Source organism: Rhinatrema bivittatum, chromosome 1, assembly GCF_901001135.1.
Source record: "Rhinatrema bivittatum chromosome 1, aRhiBiv1.1, whole genome shotgun sequence".
Classification (NCBI taxonomy): Eukaryota; Metazoa; Chordata; class Amphibia; order Gymnophiona; family Rhinatrematidae; genus Rhinatrema; species Rhinatrema bivittatum.
Window position 1 is genome coordinate 648,942,705 of NC_042615.1, and position 17,837 is coordinate 648,960,541.

At 48.4% G+C, this 17,837-nt stretch overlaps 1 protein-coding gene across 3 annotated transcripts in view; it reads right to left on the reverse strand.

The window, feature by feature from the left end:
• The window catches only part of ERAP2 (endoplasmic reticulum aminopeptidase 2), a 258,175-nt gene that overhangs the window by 152,139 nt on the left and 88,199 nt on the right, over positions 1-17,837 (reverse strand). The window lies entirely within an intron of this gene.

Consider the following 17,837-nt stretch of genomic DNA (forward strand, 5'->3'; position numbering starts at 1 on the left):
GGATAAGTTAGAATTTTTTAGCTCAGGTGAGTTTTTAGTTATAAATGGAACCTCACTGCCGGGATGCCCTAATTCTAATGCATCATTAGTATCCTTTGAAGATACCTCTCTCCGAACCAGGCACTGCTGAGCGACTGTCGGCTTTCCCCTTTGTTCTAGTTTAAAAGCTGCTCTATCTCCTTTTTAAAGGTTATCGCCAGCAGTCTAGTTCCACCCTGGTTAAAGTGGAGCCCATGAAGGCCTCTTTTCTGACTCTCCTGAAACTTCTAACAGATAAAGATTACAAGAGGTAATACAAATACAATGATGGCAATAAAATTTGCTAGGTCCACCTAATTTTCACAGATTTCATTCTTATTGCAGTGCCACATATACCAGCTTTATTATGAATCCCTTGAAATGAAGGATCATCTATGTTTATGCTATGCTTTCAGGAATTCAGATGCTGTTTTTGCCTTCACAACCTCCACTGGGAAGCTGTTTCTTCTATAAAGAAATATTTGGTAAAGTTGCTATTCAGTCTATTCCTTTTCAACCTCACATAATGACCCCCTTGTTCTAGAAATTCATTTCCATTGAAAACTGTTTGCCTCTTGTGCATGATTTATGCCTTTGATGTATATGGATTTTGAATGTAATCATTCACCTTTCCAAATCCATATTCAAGTTGAATACAATGCAGATTGAGAAGATAGGTCCCTGCCTAAGATAACTTACAATCTAAATGCTATAAATAAAGCAGAAATATGGTGCGTTAGTGTCTGCCAAATAAAAATGATCATGGTCAGGGAAATTTCTGATATACCACATCACATAGGTAAGTTGTGCAACTCGCAATACTTTATAATGTTGTGCGACTCATTAGTGCATCGCGTGTCAGTTTACGTATGTGCATTATTTGCTTTATTTAAATATACTGGCTTCCTGTAGCTACCTCTTTGAGGGTGTCAGGCATGGGAGAGAGTGGAGAGGAGGTGAGTTCTTGGAGTTTAGTGAAGTTGGAGTTTAGTGAAGGAGTTGTCCTGTTGTTTACTATTAGCATATGCTTACCTTTAACTTTGTGTCTGTGTGCAGACGTTTTTGTGTGTTTGTCAAGTGTGTCTGTTTGTATTAGTGTAGTGGAGGAGTGGTGGTGGTGGAGAAGTGGTGGAGGATGAGTCGTGGTGAGGAGGAGTGGTGGTGAGGTGATGGTGGTGGGAGTCATGATAGAAGAAGACTGCTGAACCCATCCTGAGGTTCTGATGTAATAAGGTGTGCTTGGCTGTGCACACATATTAATGTGCAATTATGTGCACATTTTTGTGTGAACAACTTTACAACAAATTTAAAAAGGAGTTTAGCACACAAAAAATGTGCACAGACACATGTGTGTGCTTACCATAAAAGTTGTTTTCCACAGATAGCAAGATGAATTAGCCATAATATGATATCTGGTGGCTCCTAACGGATTCATCTCTTGAAGCTAGTAGAGCTTTGAACTCTACTGAGCATATATGGGAATTCCCAGATGGGTGTTGCCTCAAGAGTCTCTTCTCTCTGTTCCAGAGCTAACTAGCCATGTAGTCTACTCTCCAGGGAGGAAAGCAGATATCTCATGGTTAATTCATCCTGCTTTCTATCGAAAACATTGTTTACGATAAGCAAACTTGCTTTTTTACATCCATAAGCAGACTGAATTAGATTAGCCATGATATGTGGGGAGTCCCAAGCTGAGGGCTGCAGCAGAGCATTACTGAATAGCAACCCAGACTCCATCATAGAGAAAAGATTACTGTGAGAGTACGTTATACAACACTGTATGCCCAAAAGCACTGTCCAAGATTGACTGCTTGTCCACATAGTAATGGAAATGTAAAGGTATGTGATGGTGATTAAGTGTCAGCCTTGCAGATGTCTTGAGGAGGAACTTCTTGCAACGGAGCAACAGAGGAGGCCATAGCTCTGCCCTAATGAGCTTTTACTGGTTTGGATAGATCTAGTCCTGCTCATGTGTAGCAGTGCTGAATGCAGTCAGCTATCTAGTTGGAGAAGGTGCACTTTAACATTAGTTGATTAGGATTAAAGAAGACGAAGAGCTGTGAAGTATGATGATACAGATAAATTCTTCTCTTGTAGTAATCCAGAGCTTGTTAACAGTCCAAGGTGTGGAGGTTCTTTTCACCATCATGAACATGTGGCCACGGATAAAATGTTGGCAATACTATGGATTGGTTGAGATGGAAAACTGATACCACTTTTGGTAGAAATTTTGGAAGTATCTGAAGGACTACCTTATTGTGAAAGAATTGTGTGTAAGGTGGATAGCAGATGAGAGTGTGCACCAAAGTGTGGGCCAGCTAGGAAAATGACCTTCCATGACAGGAACTTCAAGGACACCATGTCCAGTGGCTCAAAGGGGGCATTCATCAACTGAGGAAGAACAATGTTGAGATCTCAGGGTGGGATGGGATGGTGGTTTATGACCTGGATGTTTCAATTGCCATTACCCTTTCATGATTTGCCTCCACAGGATGCTGGTAAACAGCTTTCTCATTGACTAGTACATGGTAACCCTCTATAGCACTGAGATGTATTCTTACTGAGGATATAGCTAGGCTGGAATCTGATAAGAGGTACAAGTAGACTTAGGGGTAGATTTTATAATTTTGCGCGAGCATGTACTTTTGTTCGCGCACCAGGCGCGAACAAAATTACGCTGGATTTTATAAGATATGCGAGTAGCCGCGCGTATCTTATAAAATCCGGGGTCGGTGCGCGCAAGGGGGTGAACATTTGTGCAACCTGCGCGTGCCGAGCCCGGCGCGCGCTGCCTGTTCCCTCCAAGGCGTGCGCTGCCTGTTCCCTCCAAGGCCACTCCGAAATCGGAGCGGCCTCGGAGGGAACTTTCTTTCCAACCCCCCGCATCTTCCCCTCCCTTACCCACCTCCCCGGCCCTATCTAACCCCCCCTAACTTTTGTTGGCAGATTTACGCCTACTGAAAGCAGATGTAAATCTGCGCGCGCCAGCGGGCTGCTGGCGCGCCATCACCCGGCCCAGGGGCTGGTCTGGAGGCCTCGACCATGCCCCGGGTCGGCACCACGCCCCTGGTCCCACCCCGAACCGCCCCCTGACCCTGGACACGCCCCCTCCCCACTCCTTTTACGAAGCCCCGGGACTTAAGCGCATCCCGGGGCTGTGCGCGCGCCGGCGGCCTATGCAAAATAGGCGCGCCGGCGCGCGAGAGCCCTGCGCGCGTAAATCCAGCCGGATTTACGTGTGCAGGGCATTTAAAATCGGAAACTCAGTCAATTTTGCTCCATTCTTCCCAGCAAATCGCTCAAGATGTTTTCTTAATAGTTTGGGCCTCGTGTACACATTCCACACCTGCCTGTATTAGTGAGAACAATTCAAATGCAGCTTTGAGACCAAGAAAACAGCAAGTTACTTCATCCAAACATGGAATCTCTCAGTCTTACAAAAAGGATGTTGAGCACTTGGTAATAGCAGATCTATTCTTGCTCAAATCATAGAAGATATTCTTCATTTGGTTCACAAACCTTCAACTAGGCACAACTATGCCTTCAAGTGGAACCATTGTTCCTGCCAATGCACAAGGAATGGCATTGACCCATTCAAGTGTGAGCCATGACAACTCTTGTCATGCAGACGACTGTGCAGATCCTAATCCCCATCAAGGAACCCATCTCCGACACTCTAAACTACTGGAACAGCTGCCTCCACGCCATCAACCTCCTTCTCTCAAGTCTCTGCCTCGTTCTCAATACGTCCAAGACCGAACTTCTAGTCATTTCCCCTAATGACAATAACCCGCTAGCCTTCAATACCAACACACCTCTAGTAAACCAAGTGAGAGACCTTGGAGCCTTCCTAGACTCCAGAATGAACTTTAAAAAATTCATCAACAACACCACCAAAGAAGGCTTTTACAAACTACAAATATTAAAACAGTTAAGACCTCTCCTACACTTCCACGAATACCGTTCGGTCCTTCAAGCCATACTATTCTCAAAGATTGATTATTGTAATGCGCTGTTGCTCGGTCTCCCGGCCTCTTCTACCAAACCTCTTCAAATGCTGTAAAACGCTGCAGCCAGGATCCTCACTAACTCCCGCCGCATGGACCACATCACCCCGATTCTTAAAATACTTCACTGGCTACCCATTCGCTACAGAATTCTCTTCAAGACACTTACTATTATCCACAAAACATTATTTCAGGAATCCTCGCTCCAACTTTCCATACCCCTCAAACCACACTCCTCTACAAGACCCACCAGATCTGCATATAAAGATTCCCTCCAGGTTCCCCCCCAAAAATCCGTTCTTCACAACACGATTGAAAAACGAACACTATCAATTGCTGGTCCACATCACTGGAACTCTCTCCCGCCAGATCTCCGCCAGGAACATTGCCATATAACTTTCAGAAAAAAATTTAAAACTTGGCTGTTCACCCAAGCATATCCTTGAAGAAACCTTAGGGTCACCCACACAGTCACATACCCCACGATTGCGACCCTTTCCGGAACTCAAAGGAACTGTATTCCGGAATTCAAAGGAACTGTATTTCAGCTAACTGCACTTTCATAAAACTTGCTTAATCATAATACACTATGTAAATTTGTATATATTCTTACCATGTAAGCACTTGCTCCTACTTACATGCCCTGCTCTTCCAGTTAGAAATTATTTAACCTATCCTTTTTCTAACAGCCCAGTTCCACTTTCCCTGTTATAATGTAACTGTTTGCTTTCATTGTTTAACTGGTTCCCCCTTGTTTATTGTAAACCGGTACGATAAGACCTGGTTCTTGAGCATCGGTATATTAAAAGAATTTAAATAAATAAATAAATAAATAAATAAATAAATAAAGGGAAGTATGGTGCTTAGGCAGTTCATTTTGAACTTCTCTCAATGGAAGCAGCTATTCAGGTGCTTCAAGTTCAGAATAGGTTGCATCCACCCGATTTCTTGGTAATTAGGAAGTACTGGGATAGAATCCCTGGTCTACTTTCAAAGTTGGGATTTACCCCATGGCTCACTGCTGAAGAAGAGTTTGAATTTCCATGCAGAGATGAGGGAGCTGCAACTGATCCTGAAGTGAAGGTGTGACACACAGGAAGAGAGAGGATTTGTGAAAAATTTAAGCAACAACTATATTATACAATCTTGAGGACCCATTTGTCCATCATGATTTGGCACCACCCTCCCAGGAAGAATTTAATTCTCCCCTGAACCGGAGTGGGAATCTGATGGGGAAATGGGATTAAAAACTTGGCCCTGGTTTAGGCTGGGCCTGCTCAGATGATTTCACTTGTTAGCATTCTCCTTGGCAAGGTTGACTAGGTTGCTGTTGTCTATTTGGCAGATGATACTGATGGAAGGAACAATAAAGGTGTCTGTTATAGTAAGGCCTTCTGTATGAAAAAGGAGGCCAACATGGTGCAGAGAGAGAGGTCCGGTGCTGCAGACAAGACTGGACTGCCACATTTTGGTCTTTTATTTGTGTCACTGTCTTTTGAAGTTTTTCACTGAAGAGGTTGTCTCCTAAACAAGGAAGCTTCTCATGAACATCTTCACATATGTTCCTGGCTCGAAGCCATGCCTAGCTCCAATGAAAGTCACTGATGTTCTTGCCAAAGAATGGAAAAACTGCATGCATTGCCATCATGGAGAGGTAATTTTAAGATGAAATCAACAGCCTCAGATCATATCAAAGGCTTCAGTTTTTGTTCACAGTTATGGATATATTGGACTACATAGATTTGGGGGTGAGCTATACAAGCAGTCATATGAAACTCTGAAATAATTTTTTACTGAAGTTGTCCTGGAGCTTGTATTCTTTTCCTGGCAGAGAGTTTAAATACAGCCTAGTCTTTTTGGTGCTATGCCTGTCAGTCGCAAATGGCTGCGACCACAAGTACTCACTATTTGTTCAATACTTCTGCCCTCCCCAGGTCTGCTCGCTGCACGGGCCTGCCCACATCGCCACATTCCTCGGGCCTCCTCGCGGAGGCATGGACGCCATTACTTCATTCTCTGATGTCGGGCCCTCCTAGGCGTGCGAGCATCACAAGTCTCGCCTTTGTAGCTGCTTCGGTGGGAACCTCTGGGGCGTCCCCATTTGATGATGTCATCAGACTCTTTTATTTAAGCTCCTGCTTCGCCCCCAGCAAGCTGACTTGGCAACAAGTTCCGTATGAGTCCTTCACCTGCCACTTGTTCCTGAGACGCCTCTGCTGTTTGCAACGTGGATCTTGTCTGGCACCCGCTCCTAGGGGGTCAGTGTGTGCTTTACGGGGACTTGCTCCTTGGCCTACCCCACTCCTCGGGCTGGCCCCACACCTCCTGGGTCCCACCTGGCTACCTGCTCTATCTCTTGGCTCTCCCTGGAACTACAGCAGTGTCTTATGAGTCCTCAGTTGATCTTCCCCGCTTCTCGGGGTCGTGCCATATTATTCAAGACTGTTCACGCTCCCGCTCTTCGGCTGCGCTCACCTATCCTGGGATCACCCTGAGCTACCTCGCTCCTCGGGGCTTGCTCCTGGACATTCTACCATTGTCAGCTGTCCCGCTACGTGGGCCCTCCTCTCTACGGCTCAGCCAGTCACCTCCAGTCACCAGCTACCTATCTACGTCAGCTATTGCTCTTGGGCTTGGGCTTCCCCGCATTGTGGGATTGCCATCACTCTCTGTCTACGCCCACTACACTGCAGCTCTGCCTCTTGGGGCTGTCCTACCGGAATACCTCCTGCTTGGCTGTCCCAGCGCCGACTGTCCCGTGGTCTGCCTGGCATTCTCTCTCCTCAGACTCTCCAACTACTGTTTATAGTCTACTACCCCACGGGGGTCGTCTCCTGGTCCCTGGAGATCCCCCCATGACTGTGCACAGAGCTTTACAGTAATCCAACACCTCGCCTCCTGAAGGTGCGGACCTGTGGAGCTCCTCCCCACAGGCTGTAACAACTTGCACCTCGGGCCAAGGGTTCACACACACACACACCAATCATAACATTTGGCTTTCTTAAGCAATGATTCGGGCCTTTGTCGATTCTGGGGCTGAGGGGAACTTTATTGTGGCCGAGCTGGTGAAACAACTGGGCCTGCCTACGGAACCGAGGAATCCTCCTCTACGCATCTCTTCGATCCGAGGGACCTTGTTGCCTGGAGTTATCTCTCGCTCCACGAGACCAGTGACTTTGCAAACGGGTCTATTTCACTCCGAGGAGATTTCCCTACTCATCCTGGAGCGAGCCGTGCATCCTTTGGTGCTGGGACTTCCGTGGCTTTGTCAGCACTCCCCGGTCATCAGATGGGATGACTTCCAGCTTGTCAGCTGGGGTTCTGCCTGCTTTGACCAATGTTTACATCTTCCTCGTCCTCCCAACTCTCTGCATCTCTGTTCCTCGCACCTCCTGCCAGAGGCCTACCAAAGTTTCCAAGATGTCTTCTCCAAGGAGATGGCGGAGATTCTCCCGGAACACAGACCATTTGACTGTCCCATTGATCTGGTTCCCGGTACCACACCGCCTCGTGGCCGTGTATATCCTCTCTCACTGCCAGAGACTAAGGCGATGTCCCAGTACATCTCCGAGAACCTAGCCAAGGGATTTATTCGCCCATCCCGGTCACCGGCAGGTGCTGGATTCTTTTTCGTGAGTAAAAAGGATGGTTCGCTACGACCCTGTCTTGACTATCGTGGTCTCAACGCTATTACCAAGCGAGACCGCTATCCACTGCCGCTCATCCCGGAACTATTGGACCATCTCCAAGGAGCTCGCATCTTTACCAAGTTGGACCTGAGAGGGGCCTATAACCTCGTCCGTATTCGCCCAGGAGACGAGTGGAAGACGGCATTCAACACACGTGATGGGCATTACGAGTACCTCGTGATGCCCTTTGGGCTTTGTAATGCCCCTGCCGTCTTCCAGCACCTCATGAACGAGGTGCTTCGAGAAATGCTCCATTCCCACGTAATAGTCTACTTGGATGATGTCCTCATATACTCCAAAGACATTGACTCTCACCGCCAGCATGTTTGCCAGGTTCTTCAGGCCCTCCGGGCCAATCATCTATATGCCAAGCTTGAGAGATGCGTTTTTGAAGCCGAATCTCAACCTTTCCTGGGATATATTATCTCGGCAGCTGGCTTTTGTATGGACCCAGAAAAGGTAGCTGCCATCACAAAATGGCCCCAGCCCACGGGTCTCAAAGCCCTCCAGCGCTTCCTGGGCTTTGCGAACTTTTATCGACATTTTATCCCTCGTTACTCTCACCGTGTGGCTCCTCTTACAGCCTTGACCCGGAAAGGAGCAGATGTTAAACACTGGCCGGATGCTGCAGTTGCAGCTTTCTCTGATCTCAAGGAGGCCTTCCTTTCGGATGTTTGTCTCCGACACCCGGACCCTTCACGACCATTTATCGTGGAGGTTGATGCCTCCAGCATCGCAGTGGGAGCGGTTCTCAGCCAGCACTCTGATGCTGGACAACTCCTTCCTTGCTCGTACTTTTCCCGGAAGTTCTCAGCCGCTGAAAGTAATTATTCCATTGGGGATAAAGAGTTGCTGGCGATAAAACTCACCTTCGAAGAATGGAGACAGTGGCTCGAAGGCTCCTTACACACCACCACGTTTACACGGATCATAAAAATTTGGAATTTCTGACCCAGGCTCAACGACTGAACCCCCGTCAAGCCCGCTGGGCCTTGTTCTTCAGTCGTTTTGACTTTGTTGTACAGTACCGTCCTGCTGCTAAAAATCTCCGGGCAGACGCTTTGTCTCGCACCTCTTGTGCCGAGGAGGACATTGAGCCACCACAATTCATCTTGGACCCCGCTAAGGTTCGTCTCTCTGCAATGACCATCCTCTCACAAGACCGGACGGTGCTCTTGCGCCGGGACCGTGTGACTGCATTACGTTGGGCCCACGACTCCTTGATCGGAGGACACGCTGGACGAGAAAGGACCCTGGAGCTCGTTAACCGGTATTACTGGTGGCCCAACATCCGGCGTGATGTCGCCTCGTATGTGGCTTCTTGCCCTACCTGTGCTCGCCAGAAACCCAACTCTGGTTCCCCATATGGTCTCCTGCACCCGCTTCCGGTTCCCACTGAACCGTGGACCCATATAGCTACAGACTTCATAGTTGACCTGCCTCCATCCCAGGGACATACGGTCGTCTGGGTCACGGTCGACTGTTTCTCAAAAATGGTCCATCTGGTTCCTCTGCCTAAGCTTCCCTCTGCACCCGAGTTGGCCCACCTGTTCACCCAACATGTGTTCAGGCTTCACGGCCTCCCTCAGGACATCGTCTTGGACAGAGGTTCGCAGTTTGTGGCCCGCTACTGGAGAGCCCTCTGTAAATGCTTCCGGGTTAAGTTCAGTTTCTCCACAGCCTTTCATCCTCAAAGCAACGGACAGACCGAAAGGATGAATAGGACCCTAAAAGCATACCTCCGGGCCTTCATTAATGAGAGGTAAGACAATTGGTCAGAGCTCTTGCCCTGGGCAGAATTCGCATACAACAACCAGGTCCATGCTGCCACGGGCAAATCTCCGTTCCATCTGGTATATGGTAAGCCGTTACGACCACCGCTCCCGCTAGAGGCTCCCAGTGCCTCACCTGCTGTTCAGGTAACGGCCCAGCAACTCCAGGCTTTGTGGCACATGACACGAAGACAGCTTCTCCGTGCGGCCGCGAGGGCTAAGCAGACGGCCGATCACCATCGCCAGCCAGCTCCCACATTCCAGCCTGGGGATAGAGTCTGGCTAAGTACGAAGAATCTGCACCTTCGACTTCCCTCACGAAGATTTGCACCAAAGTTCTGTGGTCCGTTTCGAGTGACTGAACGAGTGGGATTGGTATCGTATCGGCTTCGGCTACCCTCTACCTTCAGAGTACACAACGTATTTCACGCCTCACTGCTCAAGCCTGTGGTCCTCTCCCGGTATCACCGTACACCTCCAGATCCTGCGGCCACAACCGTTGATGATGATCCTACATACCAGGTACGAGACGTCCTGGACATCCGGTTTCACAACCACAGATGGGAGTATCTATTGGCCTGGGAAGGTTGTGGTGACGAAGATAACACCTGGGAGTCCAGCCGTAATATTCTAGACAAAGATCTCCTGCACCAGTTCCACCGGGACCATCCAGAGAAACCAGGTCCGCTCAAGAGGGGCCGTAAAGGGGGGGGTACTGTTGCGGTTTCCACCGCTTCCCCTCTATCTGCTGTGCTCAGGGCTCACCTCCGTTGGGGGGAACGCCGCTCCCGCGGCTCCGCTGGGCCTTCGGGGCGTCCGCCATTGCTGGGTCATCTCGCTGCTGCGAAGCGCATTATGGACGCACGGTCACCGGAAGTCTGGCCCCGCCTGGGTTAACTACGCCACGCCCCAAGCCTGATTTAACCAGCGTTCGCCTGCCTTCTCATTGCCTTGCAACGAGGGAAGCTACTGTTTGTAGTTCTTAGTTGCACTTCTGCTGTTCTGCATTCCGGTTGACCTCAGCTTGTTCCTGACTCCGCTTCTGCCTGCCGCCTGCCATTGACCTCAGCTTGTTCCTGACTCCGCTTCTGCCTGCCATTGACCTCAACTTGTTCCTGACTCCACTTCTGCCTGCCGCCTGCCATTGACCTCAGCTTGTTCCTGACTCCACTTCTGCCTGCCGCCCGCCATTGACCTCAGCTTGTGCCCGACTCCGCTCCTGCTTGCCACCAGCCTCCGACCTTTGCCTACTCCTGAGACTGCTTCTACTGGCTGCCAGCCTGACTTGGGCTCGTCTCCATTCCTACTCACCACCCGTTCCGGCTCTATTGCACGCTACTGACTCCAGTCCTGCCTTCAGCTGGTCACAGGCCACGATACGCTACAGACTCTGTTCCTGTTTCCTGTCTGCTCCGCGGCTTACTACAGACCCCGGGCCTGCTCACTGACTGCTTTTGTTCAGCAGGCTAGAGACTCTATCTGACCGCCCCGCTCTCGCCGGGCCTTCCTGCTCCCTGTTACTGGACTCTGTGGGTTACCCTTGCCCAGGCCTCTTCCTATAGAGACTGTTACTGTGCTCCTAAGTCCCAAGGTTCTAGGACCCTACGGGCTCCTCCTGGGGGGTTCCTGGTTCCCGGGTGAAGACCTGTGCCTGTGGCTCCGCCTCCCGACCTACTCTGGCACCAGGGTAGTTCGGCTCAAGGGTTCACACCTGGACTGCAGCTTCCCAGACTGCAACAGTATCGCTCCATGGTGCAACCTCATCTTGAGTATTGTGTGCAGTTCTGGTAATCAAATCTCAAAAAAAATAGAGCACAAATAGAAAAGGTACAGAGAAGGGCGACCAAAATGATAAAGGGGATGGAACAATTTCCATATGAATAAAGGTTAAAGAGGTTAGGACTCTTCAGCTTGGATAAGACAGCTGAGGAGAGATATGACAGAGGTCTATAAAATAATAAGAGGAATGGAACAAGTAAATCAGTTGTTTACTCTTTCAAAAACTACAAAGATCAGGGGACACACAATGAAATCACTAGGTAATACATGTAAAACGAATAAGAGAAAATTGTTGCCCGGAAGCCGCCGTCATGCTCCACGCAGCAGGAGCCGTCCCCTGACTTCCAATGCGGCAGAAGCCACCGCTGGCATCCTTCTTCGTGGTCTGGAATCGCCGCCATCTTCCTGCCTCCTCTTCTGCGGCTGGGTGGCCGCTGCCGGAGTTCCTCGCGCAGGAACCGCCCTCAGCCTCTTATTCACGTCCTTGATGCTGCCGCTCCAGCATTGGGCCTGGTCGCAACCTGCTCCGGCTCCAGCCTTACTCTGCGGCAGGGACGCCGCTATCCAGGGTCCTGCCCACTTCCTGCTTCTTAGGCGTGGGGCCACGCCTCTCTTCTCCATTTAAAGGGCCTGCAGCCGGATATGCCCCGGGCCCCACTTTTGGACTCCTCCCTGGGCGTTTCCTGCAGAGCCCTGTATCAGGGCTCCTCCGTCATTTCTTCCTTGCCTGGGCAAGGGGCTAGTCTTCCTTAGGACTCTTCGCTTCCTGCTCCTGCCTGGCATCTTTTTGTCTTCGTGGGATCCCTCATTATTCTTATTCCTGGTTTCTGCTGATGTCTGCTTCGCTCCTGATGTGTACAGATGTTCCTGTGTTCATGTTCCTGATGTTCTGATGTCCTCCGTGTCCTGATGTCCTCCGTGTTGGATGTCCAGTTGTTCACCTGTCCTGATGTCCGTGAGTCCAGATGTCTTTCCCTTCCTGGGCTTGCCCTGCTCCCCTCGTGGTCCGCAACCAGCAGACCAGCTGTGTAGGGTGCATAGGGGACAGTGTGGTTCGCGACCAGCCCGGCTGGGGTGTGTAGGGCACCTGAGGGACCTTGCTCACCTGTCCACCCTCTTCCTGCTCCTGGACTTCCTGAGGGGCTGTCGTCCATCCTGCGCTTCTGTGCTGCTCTTCGCTGAGTGTCCGTGAGCGGCGGGAGGTCCTGCGCTCTCTTGGAGGTTCCGGACTTTTAATTGCCTGATTTTAGCTTGCCTTGCCATGCCTTGCCTTGTTCCTGAATCTTCGTCTGTACCAGAGTCTTCGTCTTCGTCACTACCTGAGTCTTCGTCTTCATCAGCACCTGAGTCTGTCCAGTGCCTGTGGCCTTTATCCACCTCTGCCTCCTGTCCGGCCTGCCAGCGGCAGGTCCGAAAGGGCTTGGAGTGGTTGGAGGACTACTCAGAGATCAACCTTGCGTGGTTGGCCTCCCGGAGGCCGTGCAGGTTGGGGGGGGGGGGGGGCCTGGGCTTCTGGTTTCCGCCCAGACTAGGCTCTGTCTCACCTGCCTCGGCGCTTCCTTGAAGCTCCTCTCCCGATTCACCGAGGCCCAAGGGCACACTCCACTCGTCCCAGCGCAGCAAAAATATTTTTTACTTAATGCATAATTAAGCTCTGGAATTCATTGCCAGATGATATGGTGAAAGCTATTAGTGTAACTGCTTTTAAAAAAGGTTTGGACAAATTGCTGGAGGAAAAGGCCATTGCCACTATTAAGGTAGAGTTGCAGAAATCCACTACTTATTCTTGGGATAAGCAGCTTGGAATATATCTACCCCTTGGGATCCTGCCAGATACTTGTGATCTGGCTTGGCCACTGTTGGAAATAGGATACTGGTCTTGATGGACCTTTGGTCTGATCCAGTATGGCAAGTATTATGTTCTTATGTTCTAAGAGGCTCACTAAGTAGTCCACTAAGTTCTTGGAGGAGAAGTCCATTACCTGCTATTAATCAAATTGACTTAGAAAATAGCCTTTGCTTTTACTAGCATCAGTAGCATGGGATAGACTTGGTTTTTGGGTACTTGCCAGGTATTTATAGCCTGGATTGGCCACTGTTGGAAACAAGATGCTGGGCTTGACGGACCCTTGGTCTGACCCAGTATGGCATGTTCTTATGTTCTAAGGATTACAAACCCAAGTGGTGGGTTTGCAGTTGGCATGAAATCTCAATGAAATGAAATCTCAATGAAATGAGTTGGCAAGCATCTCAACATTCAAGAAAAGACTTAAGACGTGGCTGTTCACGCAGGCCTTTCCTAACTCTAACAGTATTTAACTCCCATCAATCAACACACTTCGCTAGTAATAGCATTAATAGCCACCTCTTACAATGTTATTATATATATATATAATTATCTGATCTTCATTTTCCTTCTTTCTCCAAGTTATTTATTTCCTTGTTACATGTAACTGCTTTTCTGCACGATTGTTCAAATTGTAAAGTTTATTGTAATTGCACCCCTGTTTCTTGTGAACCAGCATGATGGGACTTCCGTCTTGAATGCTGGTATATAAAAAACGTAAATAAATAAATAAATAAAATAAAATCAGAGAAGCAGTTGCACTGCCAAGCAGAGAAGAGGAGATCCTCAGGAAGGTCCTGGTAATGGTGGCATTAGAATTAAATAGCTGCCAGCAGACCAGAGAGAACCATGTGGTGCTCAAGGACCAGATCTCCATTCTAACCTCCCAAGTCCAGTGCTCTGACAGAAATGGAGGCTGCCTGCTGAGGCTGGATCTCGCGGCTGAATGCAGACTCAGCATGCACTACTGTGGCAGTACACTGAGCTCAGGAAATCATATGAGGATACAAGCGGTAGCCTGGAGCACAATTTACAGATGCAATGAGAAAGCAGGATTACTGCCAGCTGAAAAAGGAGCAACTCTTACAGAGTATAGACCATCTGCAGAGCCAGCTTGAGGAATTCATTTGGAGCCATGGCCAGAAGCAAGCCAATTGCCAATTGGAGGTCGCCAATGTTGAGCTTCAAGCTTATATGCAGGAGGTAGCCCTCAGACAGAACAGTGCCCAAGAAAGAGAAGAGGAGGTCCAGCAGGAAAGTGCCCAGCTGACTGAAGCACATGTGAAGCTTGTACAGCACCTAGCAGACTTGCAGCACCGGACCAGCACAGAGTATATAGTGTGCAAGAGTATAGGGAGAATGTGGCAGTTCTAGAAAGCACCAAATAGGGACAGCAGGAATAGGTGACAAAAGCATAGGCCAGACATGAGTGTGATCAGGTGGCGATTGAAGTTCGTCATGCAGCCATTAAGGATCAGAACCAGGAGCTGGACATCATCCAGGAGTACATCCACTTCAAGTCCACTCCTTGGGTGAGCACCCAGGAGCAAAATCAGCGTCTCTGAACCACGGTGAATGAGCTCAGGCAACAGCTAATGGAGCAGGAGAAAAGCTACAGGGTGAGTCCAAAGGCAGTGAAGGAGAAGCAATGAAAGAATGAGAGACTGAAGGCTGAAATACTGTTCATTCGGGAGCAGGAGCAGGTACTCGTGCATTGGGTGCAGGAACTAAGCAATACTTTGCAGCAGCAGCAAGAAGAAAAAGCAGCACAGATGAATCATGTGTCTCGGGAAAACTTTGATGCCATGCAGCAGACACTGAAAAGAACCCATCGAGAATCTGCAGGAAGAGCTGCACATGATAGCAGCAGGGCATGAGCAGGAGCTAAAAATACTGAAGCAGCAGGAGCAGCAGAAGACCTTTGATTACATACAGGTGGAGGGAAGAGACATTTCTGCATCCCAGAACCACCTGGCAGAGAAGGTGACTGCTGTCCAGGCTAAGGACATGGTGCTAGACTTATACCTAAGCCTGAAAGGAAGGAAAGTGGTAAAGCTTCAGCAGGAATTAGAGTCTGCTAAACTACTGAGTGCTGGGGACACTTCTATTTTTAGCGGTATACACAAACAAAGTGCTCCACTGAACCAGGAGGATCAAAATGAGTCTCAGCAAAAGGAAGTTAATTCCCTGCACATTAGAGTGGAAAAGATTTCTAGAGAAAAGGAATCTGTGAATAACAGGCTTGAGAATGCTAACAAGGAGAATACAGAGATAATAGAACTTTAGAAGTCAAAGCTAAATTCAGAAAAGCAAAATGTAATGCAAAGTTTACAAATCAGCCAAGATGCTGAGAGATCTGCTCTTGCAAAAGAGATTGATACTCTAGAGAGTAGGCATATAGTCACCAGAAAAGGAAAAGAGAAAGCTTTGAAAGCCTTATAGTTCAAGTTGGAAAGTGCAGAAGAACAGCACCTAATAGAACTGAAAGATATTTTGAGCAGACTGAAGGTGGCTGGAATTAAGATTAAGGAATTGGAGGCATTCCAAGTAAAATGCCAGGAACAAACAGGTATCATAGACTTGTTACGGGTGTGGACCCCTGTGCAGTGGTGTAGTTGACTTAGCCATATGGGTGAACCCATGGGGCCTACACCGACCATGGGCAGAAGTGCCTAGTTGGCATTATCTGGACTTAGGTGGGTCACAGGGGCAAGGCAAGAGGGAATGTCCAGGTCCAAATATTGATCAAGGCAGGTGGCAAGCAAGGAAAGACATAAACCAAGGTTAGGGTTGGCAGCAGAAGGCAGATTCTGAGAGGCGAACCAGGGTCAGGGCAGGCAGCAGGCAAACAGTAGTCAGGTCCAAACTCAGGTCAATCAAGAAGTCAATCCAAAGAAGCAGGGAGGGCCAGTAGAGGAAACAGGGGCAGGACACACACAAGAAGACAAGAGACGGAGGAAGGAGCAGACATCAGACAACCAAGGAACAGGAATACAGGAGCAGGGGCAAGAAGCAGGAAGCACAGGACAGGAGCAAGAACAAGCAACACGCACTGAGAAGCAGGCTACTCAGAAGGATGTGACATCATCAGCCAGTGCCACAGGAAGTCCTGTCTAGAGGGCCTATAAAGGGAGGTCAAGTTTACAGGGAGTTCTATCCCAGATCCTTGGAACAGCATGCTGCTGGAGGCTATGCCGGAGGTGTTTTGGATCAGAGGTGAAGGGCTTAAATGAGGGAGCCGGCTGCAGCCTAACAAGACCATTTTGCAATTCAGATGAAAGCAGCTGAAAGAAAGCTGGTAAACCTTAACTTATTATAGAAGCTAGTTCTGAAGGGAACTTGGATATTTGAACCCTGAAAGAGATACCTGAAGCAGCAGAGATGCCAATAAAGAAAGTGGAAATGGGAAATGTCTCTCAATGAAGCCAGACATTTGGGGTAGCCAGAGTACTACAAGAGCAGGATGAGAAGCCTGCTAGTCTTGAGAACAATATGTCTGCTGAGTATCAGTTCCAAGATTCTTCGGCAAAAGAGCTCCAGGTTTGGGAGCTAAGAGCCTCCAGGAAACTAAGAAAAGCTGGGAGTCAAGTAGAAGAGAAACCACAAGAGTGACCCTAACAGAGGAAAAGTGGAACTCAGAGCTTCAGATGGACACCAATAAAGGACTATCAGGGTCATTCGTTAAAATGCAATACTAAAACACATGATAACGCCCTAATGCACGAGATAACAACCGCATCATAATGTTAGCATTTAAATGAGGGAAATGGGAGGGGTTTGGGCGAGGTTAATAAAATTTTGATGCTGATACCACTGCGAGTGATAATGTTTTACACATTATTGCCGGCAGTAGCACCAGAATTACCTACAGCTTTTTTATTGGCACTATGGGGGGGGGGGGGGGGGGGAAGAGTTGGCATCACAGCCGCAACTGCTGTGGGCAAAAACACACTGCTACGGCCGCTGGCTCATTATCACCCCCACCCCTTTTTTTTCGTGACTCATCATTCCACTATAATTATGAGTCCCTGGGTATGGATGGACACTGGGCAAAGGGTGCAGTGGGGTGGTAATAATAGAACTATCTGGGATAACTCTAATGTGTGGGGGCGAGCTTGTCCCTACATCCCCAACCCCAAACTAAATGGTGGGAAGCCAGAGAAAGAGGAGTGGGGATGTGAGGCACTTCCCTGGATGTGATCCAGAAGAGTGAAAACAGCTCAGATCAATGGGTCCAAGCATCATGGCTGCTGCAGCATTTTGAGTGGGGTTGATCAGTTTGAAACCTGTGGTTTAGAATTCAACTAAATTTATAAATTGGAGAAGGGGGTGGGGGAAAGAGATAAAAGGATTTATCTATATTTTGTTCCAGTACAAATCTTTTTAGAATGATCCACTGGGTGGCAAGTTAAAATAAATAAATGTCATTACTTTCAAAATACAGGTGCAATATGAGTAATCTTCATACTTGAGGAAATGTGAAATCTTCATGAATGTACTTTTAAGACTTAACTTTGGTTAGAAGATAATACTTCCCTATTAGTATTAGTTGAAATCAGCAAATCGGTGATAAATGTTTCTTGTTTCCTAATAACTTTGGCTTTGCATCAGTGTTATTAAGTATAGAACACAATCATTCCCACCTACACTGTTTAGCATGCTACAGTACTTGGAGATAATCAATTGCTGTTTTCATCTAGATGCCAAATCCAAATACATCAGTTTC